This window comes from Podarcis tiliguerta (assembly GCF_965153285.1).
Source record: "Podarcis tiliguerta genome assembly, chromosome: 14".
Classification (NCBI taxonomy): domain Eukaryota; kingdom Metazoa; phylum Chordata; class Lepidosauria; order Squamata; family Lacertidae; genus Podarcis; species Podarcis tiliguerta.
In genome coordinates, this window is record NC_139547.1 from 27570380 (window position 1) to 27583853 (window position 13474).

The window sequence follows — 13474 nt, forward strand, 5'->3', positions numbered from 1 at the left end:
AATGCCAATTTTATGCAAATACTTTGCCTTTTTTTTTTGGAACAATGCCTTCAGAGGTGTTGCAACCGAGCTCTCATCAATGTTCCAGGCAAAGTGACCAAGCACTTCCAGCAGATTTGCCAAAGGAAGAGAGAACTGGATTTTTTTTAAAAAAAACCCGCAAGCTGAGCTTCCCACTGCAGCCTGGCAACACATAAGGAACAATCCCCCGCGGAGCTGTTGCGATTAGATTTCACCCTGTGGCATTATAAAGCCTCTTCCTGCCAGGGAAGGGCACACCGTCCGTCTCCATGAGCCCCTCATCTAATTTAAGTTGTTTATCTTGGTGGCAGCAAGAAAATTAGAGAGAGAGAAATTAAATCACACTTCTGGAACTCTTGGTCTGGTTTATTGCCCTCTTATTATATTTTCCTGAGTTGTAATACAGAGTTTTGCGCCCCGTGCCCTCAGCCTCCTTGCAAGTCTGCCAGAACCTTTTAACGGTGACCCAGAGGATAGCTCCAGCCTTAGACATTATTGCATTCCCACTTATTCAGTCTGGGTCTCGTTCTGGCAAATGCAGTCATCTTGAATTGTTCTCAGCAAAGTCTGCAGGTTTTCTCTTTTAACAAGTCTACCGGGCTCGCAGAACACATATCAAGTTATAACGCTCATAAGTGGCCTGAGTCCATGGAAATGACAATATAGATGTCATCCTCTGTGACCCAGCCATTCACTCTGGCTCCATCCTTGATGCAGGGTTCTGGAGTGAAGCATTGTGGTCCTCTGAAGAATGGAGCTGGCTGAGATCCCACCATGCTGTCGTCGGATGTCAGTGGATTCACATAACCACTTTTCACCAGTTCAGACCTTGCGGCTCATCTGAATCCACCCCAAGGGGCTAGATAACCCCAGATAGGAATTGTTGTGATGGTGTGTTGGCAGGGAAAGCAGCTGGGCAAATCGCCATCAGTGCAACTTTTCCATATGACATCACATAAGGACATAAAACAAGCCTGCTGGACCAGGTCACTGGCCTATCTAGCAATCTTCATAATCTTCTCAGACTTGTTGGAGAGGCTGTGGGAAAAGAGGCATCTTGCCCCACCTATGGAGGGACTGCCCACAGGTAGGGAGTTCCACAGTTTAACCACACGCTGTGTGAAGAAGGTCCTTTACTTTATCTTCCCTGAATCTCCCAACAAAAGTATCGGTCGTGATCATTAGAAACACCCACCCAATGGCCGGCGGGCCATTAAGTGCCGTGGTGGAAGCCATGATAAAAGGCAGGCAAGGATAAGAGGCCGACGAGTGCAGTAAGGCATCCGTGCGGAAGGAGACGGCAGCTACGGGGCTGTAATGCTTTGCGGAGCGTGCTTAATGGAAATATCAGCTCGGGCCTGCGAGAGACGCGGCGTTCATGTATAATCAAATGAGGCTTTTCAAACACTTCTGAGCGCCCGCCATCTGCTCTGCTGCAATGTACTGGCAGCTCATTCCAAATCCTGGCTCGATTGCAGATTTCTGCGCCGGGACAGCCGTGCGAGGGTGGGAGGGGCGCTGCACTTCAGGGCAAGCAGCATGACGGTGAATTGCCCCTCCCCTTTTAATCACTTACGGTGCATTGAAGGTGTGTTGGGCTGTAGGAAGTGCTTTGTCAGGACTTCTCATGGATGACCCTCGCAGCTGGCCTCTCCTAGAAAGCGTTGATGGTCTCCAGGACTGGGCCTCCTGCACCAGTGGCGTAGCGTGGGGGGTGCAGGGGGGCCGGCCGCACCGGGTGCAACATCTGGGGGTTAGGGTTAGGGGGCGCAAATCCACAGGTTAGGGGGCGCAAATCCATGGGTTAGGGGGCGCAAATTACTTGCCTTGCCCCGGGTGCTGACAACCCACGCTATGCCACTGTCCTGCACAAACACCCCAGGAGGAGTCAGTAATAAGATTCTTGCACAGGGAAGAACATCAGAAGATTCTGATGAATCAGGCCAGTGGCCCATCAACCACAAGCACGTCCTGAGCCCAAAAGCCTTCTCTCCTCTTGCAGTTTGTAGCAACTGGTATTCAGACACATTGCTGCCTCCAACGTTCTGCCATGGGGCCAAAAGACTTCCCTCCGTTTTAAATCAAGTTTCTAGTCCTCATGTTTCTCACAAAAGGCTTGATTTTAATAGGAAGCGCTGGGATGAGAGAAAGGGGGGGGGGATGAGTCAGTGTTTTACTGATAAGGTGAGGAGGAAAAGAAAAGCAAGAATTAACAGCCCCTCTCCATTGGGTGTGGGACTCTGTGCAAGCTGAAGGCTTTGCTTCATTCTCTGTCCAAGTGGTTGACCAATGCGGTGTACACAAGGAAGGCATGTAAAGCCCTGAGAATTACGCAAAATTTTACAAGTAGCTCTCCTGAACTTCGGAGAAAACAAAGTAAAATCACACAGTTTTTCCTTCGGGAGAGCAAAACAGAGTCGATTAAGCTGATACAAGATGAATTGTCCCCTCTCCTTCCTGTTTCAGACTGGTCAATAAATCTTAAAGGGGACATGCAAGAACCTAGGAACACAAGTCCTTCAATAAATTTGGCTCTAGAATTGGCCCTGGCAGAGGGTTTGACAAGATGACCATTGGGGGCCCTTCTCGTAGGGATTGCATTCCTCAGATTAGCATCACAGCCTTGTGAGGTTGCACAGTGCAGGACCCCTCTGTGGCAGACCACTCTCGCAAGGACAGGGATGCTGCAGGCACTGGGACCACATGCTCCTGCAGAGGGTGCCATCACTGCATTCCTTGGTCTTGCCCCACTCTGCCTCAGCTAGGCAAGGCTCTATGATCTTGGAAGGGCAAGGGCTGTCATTGAAACACCTTTCTAATCTTTGTGCTTTGTGCATCCCTGCATGAGAAAATGGTCTCTGTGCAGCTGGTGTTCGTTCCCCCCTCTTAGTTTAGACTCCCCCATCTCCTAGCATCCTTTGGCTGTTCTGGACTGCAATTCCCATCACCCCCAGCCAGCATGGGAGCAGATGTGCTACAAAAATCAGTGCTTCTGTGTAGTGTAGTGGTTAGAGTTGCTCGGCCTGGAATTGGAAGACCAGGGTTCAGATCCCCACACAGTCACAAAACTCACTGGGCCAGTCACTGTCTCTCAGCCTAGCCTACCTCACAGGGTTGTTGTGCAGATTAAATGAGGAGAGGGAGAACCACGTACACCACCTTGAGTTACTTGGAGGGGGAAAAAGGCAGGATATAAATGCAATAAATAAATAAATGACAGCATACCTGTAGGGCGGCAGGGCGGGGGAAGGCTGTCCTGTTGCATTTGGGGAAGGTTCAAGCCAAGGTGTTTTGGGGGCTGCAGGTGCTAAAAAAGCATAGAATGACAGGATCTTTTGTAAGGGACCCATAAGGTCATCTAGTCCAACCCCTTGTAATGCAGTGTGACTCTTTTCCTTTCAAACAAGACCAACTTTTGGGGTGTTGCTCTTATGGGCAAGTGGTTAGCCGGCTGGAAGTGACACTGAGATTAGCCAGGAAAAACTGGGTTCTCCTAAGGAGCCTTCATTAAAATACATGTTCCATGCATTTTAATTTATTGGATATTCAGTAAACAGCTTTTGCTAATTAAGCTCCTGATTCACCTCCTTTCTCTCTCTCTCTCTTTGTCGCTCCACAAAAGTCCAAGTTGGACTTGCCAACAGCCCGGCTGATTTTCCACAAAGGGCGGGCCAAGGAGGAGAGACACACACAACCGCTTTGTGTCTCAGAGGTGTGCTCAATAACTCCCAGTGTAAACAGCGCTGAACGGTTTCGTCTGGACTTCATTTGATCATTGTCGCGGCTGCCGCCGCCACCACACAGAGATATTAAATTCATCTCTGCAGCTATTTATGGCTCCAGATAGCTGCCGGATTTGCATGGCATGTTCCTTAATACAAACAAGACTCTGAGTCCCAGAGCTTTTGTGGAGAATTCCTCACCGTCTGCCCTGTTCAGTTGTTAAATGCATTTATACAATTTGTTCTCTGAGCAGAAATCCCTGCCGGGAGGGACTCTATGTGCTCAGATAGCTTAAAACTGACTGGGGCAATCACTTGGATGCAAAGTAACAGGGGGTGAAAACTCCCAGGCAATTCTCCCACGTGGGGCTCCCATTGAAAAGGAGGTGAAATCCATACCGCACTCCTAAGGTTGCTCTGTGTTGTTCAACAACTGAAGCTGAACCTGTTGGATTTCCGTGAGAGAATTTCACAGATGATTTAGTTCATGATGAAGAACATAAAGGGAACATAAAGACCCCTGAAAGTAAAGTCCAATCACGAACGATTCTGGGGTTGCGGTGCTCATCTCGCTTTACAGGCCAAGGGAGCCAGCGTTTGTCCGCTTCTGCAGACAGTTTTTCTGGGTCATGTGGCCAGCATGACTAAGCCGCTTCTGGCGAACCAGAGCAGCGCACGAAATGCTGTTTACCTGCCTGCCAGAGTGGTACCTATTTATCTGCTTGCACTGCGTGCTTTCAAACTGCTAGGTTGGCAGGAGCAGGGACCGAACAACAGGAGCTCACCCTGTCGTGGGGCCTTGAACCGCCAATCTTCCAATTGGCAAGTTTAAACCACAACGCCACCCACGTCCCATGAAGAACATAGAATCCTAGAATTGTAGAGCTGAAAGGGACACCAAGGCTCATCAGGTCCAACTCCCTGCAAGGCAGGAGGCCTAGCTAAAGAATCCATGGCAGAGGGCAAAAAACTCTGCTGAAGGAGGGTCCACAACCTCCCAATGGAGTCCATTCCACTATCAAACAGCTCTTATCATCAAACAGTTATTCCAAAGGTTTAGTTGGACTCTCCTTTGTCGTTTGAATCCATTGGTTCAGGTCTTCCCCTCTGGAGCAGCAGAAAGCAAGCTTGCTCCATCTTCCATATGACAACCCTTCAGATGTTTTAAGTCAGCTATCATTTCACCTCTCGGTCTTCTCTTCCAGGCTAGTCGTACTCAACTCACTCAACTGTTCCTCACTGGTTTGGTTTTCAGATCCTTGATTATCTTGGTTGTCCCTCCTTGGTGCATGTTCCAGCTTATCAACACCCTTCTTCAGCTGTAGTGCCCATAACTGGACATAGGACTCCAAGTGGGGTCTGACCAAGGCAGAAAAGAGTGGTACCATTACTTCCCTTGAATGGGACGCTAGACTATTGTTGATGCAGCTTAGAATTGCATTAGCTTTTTTTGCTGCCGTATCACAGGGCTGCATCCAGGGCATAGAGACACAAGACTAGAAGGGCACTGACATCACTTCCTGTGAAGAGGAGCTCAGAGCTGCAGGGCAAGCCCAACTATGTCTTGGCTCTTTCCCAGTTTCCCAGTAAGAGACTTGGAAGGAAACAGTCAAGACCACCTTTGAAATACGACATGTAACTCCACTTGGTAACAAAAGCAGAAAGTGAAGAGTGTCTGAACAATGCCTTGGCCAGACTCTTCTTTTGCTCTGCCTTGGAATTCGGAGACGGATCTACAAATGCATAATATTGTTCCCTATGGTGGGGAGAAGGAGGAGGTTACTGGTCACAGTGCATTGTTGGACATGAATGCAAAGGTTGAATCTTAATCCAGATTTATGGTTTGGTTATGAGTTCAGATGTGTCAGGCACTGCAGAAGAACAGGCAACAGAGAATCCATTAAAAAGAAAAACCCAAAGCTTTTTGTTTCCTTCCACTAATTTAACAATTAAGAAACTCATCTCCTTTTGGAAAGGAGAACAAAAGGGCCTAACAGATCCAATTTCTGCCCCATCCTTCATGGAAAACCTGTATTTTCCTTGGGAAAGCTGTATTTTGTTACGCTCTGGGGGAGGTCTTTAAAAACTTGAACCTTGCAATGACCTCTGGTTTTAAATGAATACATTGCACTGAACTGGAAACTAGAACTGTATCAAAACTTCTCTCTCTGTGGTTTGAGTTGACTTCCTCCTCCCTTGCCAACAAACACTATTCATATCTTGCTCCCCCCCCCCTTTTTTTTTTTTTAATCAGTGTTTCTGTGGTTTTCAAAAGATGCAGAGTGCTACTTGGCTGTGCTGGAGTCACTCACTCGGTGTACTTTTAATACTTCCCCTTTGAGGGTACATGGTATGTGCAAAATGTTGGCACACACACACACGAGTTCTTCACATTACTCTCCGCTGCTTTCTCAACACCTGAGAGTTGGCCAACTCCCAAGGAGTGCGTTGCATGAGATAGGATCTCAGAGCACCAAAAGCACAGCAAGTTTCTCAATCTCTGGTGCAGAAAAAATATACATGTGTTGGAGGTTCCAGGAATTGCTCTGGCTGAGATCTGAGGCCTGCCTCCTCTTCCCAGACTGCCCAGCTCCCACACAAGTAGACATCCGCTCTTTGGAGTTAAGAAAGCCATTAAACATTGCGTGTGAACCAACCCAGAACGGCTTCCTCCAAACGTCTGAGAAGCGCAAAAAGTCTTCAAGGAAGGGGTCACTTTATCTGAAATCTGACTCTCTGGAAGGCTACCTTGGAGGGAGTGTTTCAAGAAGCGGACGTTCCCTTCGCTGCCAAATGAGACTCAGACACACACACATGGGTCTTGTGTTGGGTTCCTTTCTGAGCTCCACTTCTGTTTTTCTTTTTCTTTATGGCCTTGTAAAATGTGCCTGGACAATAGCTCACATTTATCCGGTCCGTGACAGACTGCCAGCTGGCAAAGCGGAAAGCGTCTGTTTGATCCAAGGGCAAAGCTACATGTTACACGGGAGGACCATGACTGGATTTCCTGAATTTAACCCTAGAATAGTAGAATCATAAGAACTATAGAGCTGGGAAGGAACTCCAAGGGTCATCTAGTCCAACCCTCTTCAATGCAGGAATCTCAGCTGGTTTCGCTCAGTTTTACATCATTAGAATCTTAAGCTTAGCTTGCCACATTTTTACACCAATTTGATCATTCTTTTTATTTTTTTACAGTATTTGCTTTCCTATTATATCACATCATCAACGCGTACTGTGTTGCAGTCATACATAAGGTACTAAGAAGGCATAGCATAAAAATAGAACATGCATAAATGAGTAATAGGGGTAAACATAATTTATTCCTCCAACTTACTTAACTGTTATGAATCTTAACTTTTAAAAGGTTAGTGTTTCAGTCTGCATTTCCCCTAATATACATACTTTCCCCAAGCATTTTTCTCTAATATAATGCACGTTTGCATGTTAATTTCACCAATAGATGCATTTTAGGCACGCATGCACTTTTGAACACCTGTTTTAGTTGGAGAACTGCACCTCAAAATTAGGAGACATGCGGATTTCAAAGGTAGTTGACTTGAAGTGTTGCTTCAAGTAGAAACATTCAAGTTAGAATTTCGGCCTAGGACCTGGGAAAACAGAGTTTGAATCCCCACTCAGCCATGCATGGGCATAGCAAGGATTTGGGGGGGGGGGGCAAGCCTTTTGTTAGGGCCAGCAAGCCTTTTCTTAGGAGGGGGGCAGAATCTGAGTTAGTTATGGATTTTTATGGATTTTATTTTATTTTTATTGAAGCTTGCAGGGGGACCTAGGGCCAGTTACTGCCTCTCAGCCAAACCTACCTCACTGGGTTGTTGTGGGAATCAGTGGGGAGGGCAGAGAACCATGTGGGCTGCCTTCAGCTGCTTGGAGGAAACGGTGAAATATAAATACAATAAACAAACAAACATGGTTAAACAAACAAACAAACAAACAAAACAAACCCCAATCACATTAAATCAACCACTCAAAGGCTAAATAAACAAGGCAAACTTTGGCTCTAAAAGTTAATGGTAAAATGTCAGGAAGATCTCCACTGGGAGGGAATTCTATATTTGGGGCACAGAAGCCGACCATCTTCTCTGTTAGCCAGTGATTTTACCTCCACAGGCAAGGCCCTCCAACGACAATCTTACGAAGCAATCTAGAATCTAAACTCAACCCTTGATTTGATCAACTCCAGGCACGGGTCTACAAGGAGGAGACATCTTTTGGGACCTTCACTTCACCGTGGTTTCTTCAGCTTCCAAATAATAGGGGCATTTAAGCAGGCAACTAGGCTTGAGGAGGGCAAAACACAACTGACCCACCAATTGTCTTGAAGTGTGTGATGAGCTTTCTGAGAGTCAGAGCAGTTTGACTCCCTCAGAAGGTGATGGAATTTCCTTCCTTGGAGGTTTTTAAGCAGAAGTTGGATGGCCATCTGTCAGGGAGGCTTTAGTTGAGATTCCTGCATTGCAGGGGGGGGGGACTAGTTAACCCTCAAGGTCCCTGTCCAACTCTACAATTCTATGAAATAAGCAAGAAGTGCAAATATGATAAAGGTAAAGGGATCCCTGACCGTTAGGTCCAGTTGTGGCCGACTCTGGGGATGCGGCGCTCATCTCGCTTTATTAGCCGAGGGAGCCGGTGTACAGCTTCTGGGTCATGTGGCCAGCATGACAAACCGCTTCTGGCGAACCAGAGCAGCGCACGGAAACGCCGTTTACCTTCCTGCCGGAGTGGTACCTATTTATCTACTTGCACTTTGATGTGCTTTCGAACTGCTAGGTTGGCAGGAGCTGAGACTGAGCAACAGCAGCTCGCCCCATCGCGGGGATTCGAACCGCCAACCTTTTGATCGGCAGGTCCTAGGCTCTGTGGTTTAACCCACAGCACCACCCGCGTCCCTTTTGCAAATATGATAGAGCTACCTTATAACAGGATCAGGGCAGTCTTCCTTCCACATCCATCATTGCTAGCATCTTCTGGCCAAGTCAAAAGGTCCACTAAGTGGGATAAATTGTAAGGGCAGGACAGGAAACAGGTGGGACACAGCTGACCAGGAATGAAGCTGCAGCGGGGGAGGGGGGGAGAGAGGGCAAATAATTGCCTAAAATCCCTGCCTATCGAAGTTGTTAATCAAGCCTTCTCCCCGCCACTTTGCTCTGCTCCCTTTTCTTCTTCTTGACTCCAGCAAGTACTTTAACATCCTCCCCCCCTCCTCTCCTTCTTCTTCAAAATTAAAGGGGGGGGGGAGAGACAGTGGTGGAACAGATAAGAGATAATTGCCTGGCTTTGACTCTGCCATTGATGTGAAAATAGGATTGGAATTACTCACTCTGGTTGAAAGGTTAGTTGAAGGTTATTACAGGGAAATTGTTATTCATACATTCCCCCCCGCCCCACCCCCTCCGCCTGCTCCCCCTGTGCTGCTGGATAGCCTAAAAGATTAAATCCACCGAGTGCATAATGACCCATCATGGCGGACAATGGAGGGGGAATCTCAAGAGACGCCAGATAACGGAACAGAGGGCCTGCTGAATAATTCATGGGCCGGCAGACATCCCTTGCTAACAGATTACATGCGGGTTTTCATTAGAAGGGAAACCATTTAAAGCAGATTTTTTTAAAAAAAAGGAGAGAGAGAGGGGGGAAAGCTGATATTTCTGAAGAGAAGTGGAATTACCATAAGCATTTCTGCACGGTTTGTTTATGCCTTTATAAGTCAGCCTTTCCCCTGACCTTCATACTGTGGGAGGGAGGCCGAAAAGGGATGAAGAGAGGCCTTTGTTCGCAGAGGCCTGCATCCCATTTCAAGAGCCAGCGCGGGGATGGGCTCTCCTCCAGCGCAGGCAGAGATTTAGATGAATTCGTAGAGGAGAGGCCTGTGGGTGGCTACTAGCCATGTTGGCTACGCTCTCGGCCTACACGGTCGGAGGCAGCAGCACATCTGAATATTGGTTACTGGAAACCACAGGAGGGGAGAGGGCTCTGGGTTTCCCATGGAGGGCCCTGGGTGGCCACTGTGAAGACAAGAAGCTGGACCAGATGGAGCATGGGCCTGATCCATGGGCACTTCTGATGTTCTCGTGACTTAAACGGCACACACAAAATACTCCTTGGAGAAGGCAGACACTGAGAAACTCAGACCAGCCAAGGAAAGGAGGGTTCTGATTCGGTAAGGAAAACAGCAACCTGTTTATACAAATCCAGTCAGTAAGCAGGAGACGCATAATCACAGGGTTGTGGGTTTGAGTCCGAAGTCGTAGGGAAAGATTTCTGCACTGAAGGGGCTTGCACTAGATGATCCTTGTGTGGTACCTTCCAATTCTACAATTCCGTGGCTGCATTTGGAATACTGGATGGTGGGGTTTGGGGGCGGAGGCTGGGACTTGTATGCTGACAATACAGTTGGGCTTGCTGTGGAAAAAACGAGCCTGCATGAGGAGCAGCTGGTCCACAATAACACCCATCTCGAAACAGCCGAGGTCTCTGAGGTCTCAGCACACACCATCAGTCACTGGGAGCTTCCTGGTTGCCCCTGACAGCAACTCTGACATCCGAGCCACAGCTCATTTCCTGCCTTTGCTGGAGTGGTAGGAATAGTCAGCCAACAAATCAGATCCCTCACAGAGGAGACGGGGGAAGAAAAACCAGTTCAGGAGTCTGATGGATGTTGCTTGGATGCAGCCCTTCTTTCCTCCACCAAAGTAGGAAGACTGTGACCAGCTCTGATTCCTGCATTGCAGGGGGTTGGACTAGATGATCCCTGGGGTCCCTCCGAACCCTACAATTCTATGATTCTGTGACTGGCATAACTGAAGATGTTGTTTTGGGGTTGGGGTGTTTTATTACGGGTTTGCTGCTGTTGGTTTTTTGTATCTTTATTTCAAAACCTGTGATTTGTGTGGAAATTGTTGGTCTGGTTGCATATTTTTTATGTTTTATTTATTGCATATGGCTACTTTTGTTATGTTATAAATGTATTTTTTTAAGATGTAAGCCACCTTGAGCATGGTTTGGGCTGTGTAAAAGCGGCATACAAATAAGATTATTTGTTGTGTTTGTACGTATGAGGGAGACGAGGGCTTTAGGCGTCACAGACGAGTTCTTGAAGCCATGCTTTTTCAATAAGGAAGAATGGATCTGATAATAAAACAAGTTGTTTTCTGAAAGAAAGACCCCTGATCCTCCCAAGACATTTACTAAACACTCCTCATTTATTCCTGCAGACCAGCTTAAGCGCTTAATTTCAACGGAGCAGGTTGGTTGCATTATATTAAAGTCTAATTGTTTGTCAAACATGTGCTTGTTGGGAGTTAACCATGGCCTGATCTGTATCTATTTGTTGTTCCATCGACCTCAACAAATACGTTTTAAGGAACTAATCAGCATTTAGTATACAGGCAAATGTTTATCTCCTTATATCTAAATGGAATCCTAATTAAAGCCACCCAGTTTGCATCGCTGCCTTTCCAAACTCCACATGGATTATGCTGGGCAGTTTAGCAGGTTGCCAGCTCCTGTTATTATTTATTACTAAGACCTGGGTGGGTGAGTTGCAAGGAGTTGAACTGAGCCAGCTGTGCCCACCTGGGTATTCTGTGCAGCATCAGCAAAGGCAGCCGGGATGGGGAGGGAGGTGAGTTGCTGTGGTCCACAGGACTTCCATCATCAGGAAAGTCCTCTGTCTTGGAGCTGGCCCACCAATGAGTCAAGGTGAAGCAGTTGCCTCTCAGGGCAGCAGTCCATGCAGTAGTTCAATATATCCATAAAATACATCTCTAAAACCAACAATGCAAAATGTGCCACTGCAACCTTTTCTTGCAAATCCTGCTTGCATGTGACAACCTGGAAAACACATAGCTCCTATTTAGTGAAAAGTAGGCCCTTTTAGATAGGCCCATTGTGCTCCCATTTCACAGATAAGGGGATTATTATCAGAGGCAGTCACTGAACGGAGCCCATAGGCAAAGACAGAACTTAAATGAGAGAATCCAGCTGGACTTCCGTCAAAATTTACCTAATGCACAACATGGTTTTAAAATCCAGTCCCAAAAAGATGTTGTTTGAAATGCTACCAGAGTACTGATAAGAACAGCAAGAGTTTGTGTGTGTGTGTGTGTGTGTGTGTGTGTGTGAGAGAGAGAGAGAGAGAGAGAGAGAGAGAGGCAGAGGCAGGCTTCACTTTCATCTTGCTCTGCTTAGCAACAACATCAAAAAGAGCCTTCAGGTAAAAGCTTTCATGTTCTTGGCTTCCATTTATTCTGCCTACCAGAAGCCCTTTCACAATATAACAGCAGTTGGTGTGTAACTCAGTCAGCATGCACTAATGCTTCTAGCGATCACAACTAAAGATTTCGGTTGAGAATCTGCTTTGGGAGCAGTAGCTTGAGTTATACAAGGAGGAAATGCCCATAAGTGTGCAGTACTGGACTGATGGTGGGGCAGTGATGGCGGGTGGGAAGACTGAGTGGGGTGGGGGACACCAAAGCAAGACCCCCTCCCTTTTGGCCTGACCATCCTCCATTCCCTCTCTACAGCTGTGGACTCATTCTCAAGGAGTGCTTTTTTTCTTTGAAAAAAAAAGTTTAAGGGTACAGTGGTACCTCAGATTAAGAACTTAATTCATTCTGGAGGTCCATTCTTAACCTGAAACTGTTCTTAACCTGAGGTACCACTTTAGCTAATGGGGCCTCCCGCTGCCGCCGCACCACCACCACCACATGATTTCTCTTCTCATCCTGAAGCAAAGTTTTTAACTCAAGGTACTATTTCTGGGTTAGCAGAGTCTGTACCCTGAAGCGTCTGTAACCCAAGGTACCACTGTACTCTCAATTTCCTACTTAGATTGAAATACTGCCCCTCAATGAGGCCAAAATTAGATTCACAAAATGTTTAGGGGTATGTGTACCCCTGCGTACCCCCGGTGGGGGGAAAGCACTGTTCTGAAGGAATATTATATTTTGATGTTCTGCCTGCAGATAGAAAAATAGAGAACAGTTTTTCTACCTCTCAACTCCAGATGTCCCAAGCATGCTGGAAGATTGCAGACAGTTAAAAGAAAGTACTATTTCACGCAGCACAGAGTTAATCGAGACAGGGATGGCTTTAAAAGAGATTCGGACAAATTCCTAGAAGAGAAAGCTATCAATGGCTGCTAGCCATGATGGCTCTGCTCTGCCTCCACAGTTGGAGGCAGCGATGCTTCTGAATATCAGTTGCTGGAAACCACAGGAAGGGAGAGGGCTCTTGGGCTCGGCTCCTGTTTCCTGGTCTCCCATGGGAGTCTTGTTGGCCACTGTGAGAACAGGGTGCTGTACTAGATGGGCCATTGGCCTGATCCAGCAGGCTCTCCCTGTGTTCAAATACAGTGGTTCAAATACATGTTTAGTGCTCAGCAGGGCCGGTCCTATAATGAGACAGCATGAGGCAGCTGCCTCAGGTGGCAGATGGGGAGGGGACAGAGCTGTGAGTGCCATGTGGCCTACCCTGTACCCTTTATACTAGCCTGCTACTCTCAGCTGCCATGGAAGATACTTTCATTTCACCAGTATTGGAGTAAGGTTCAACTGCTCCTTCACTTGGCTTCCATATGTGCCTTGGCAGAGGGCACCGTCTTATCCTTTGCCTCAGGCAGCAAAATCTCTTGAGCCAGCCTTGGCGATCAGAAGACAGAAAACAGGCAGCCTTGAGATCTGGTGGTGAGCAAGCTGGAGTGCAGAAAG

General features: G+C 47.2%; 1 long non-coding RNA gene across 2 annotated transcripts; it reads right to left on the bottom strand.

Annotated features, from left to right (window-relative positions):
• Window positions 1-388: 388 nt before the first annotated feature.
• Window positions 389-12197, bottom strand: LOC310663934. Of its 2 annotated transcripts, none has more exons than XR_014504690.1 (3): window positions 9433-12197; window positions 3247-3328; window positions 389-1710 (listed from the first exon to the last, which is right to left on the bottom strand). It is a non-coding gene; the product is annotated as an uncharacterized lncRNA (long non-coding RNA). The 2 variants fall into 2 exon arrangements; XR_014504691.1 differs by lacking the exon at window positions 9433-12197 and adding an exon at window positions 7568-7627.
• Between the last annotated feature and the right edge of the window lie 1277 nt (window positions 12198-13474).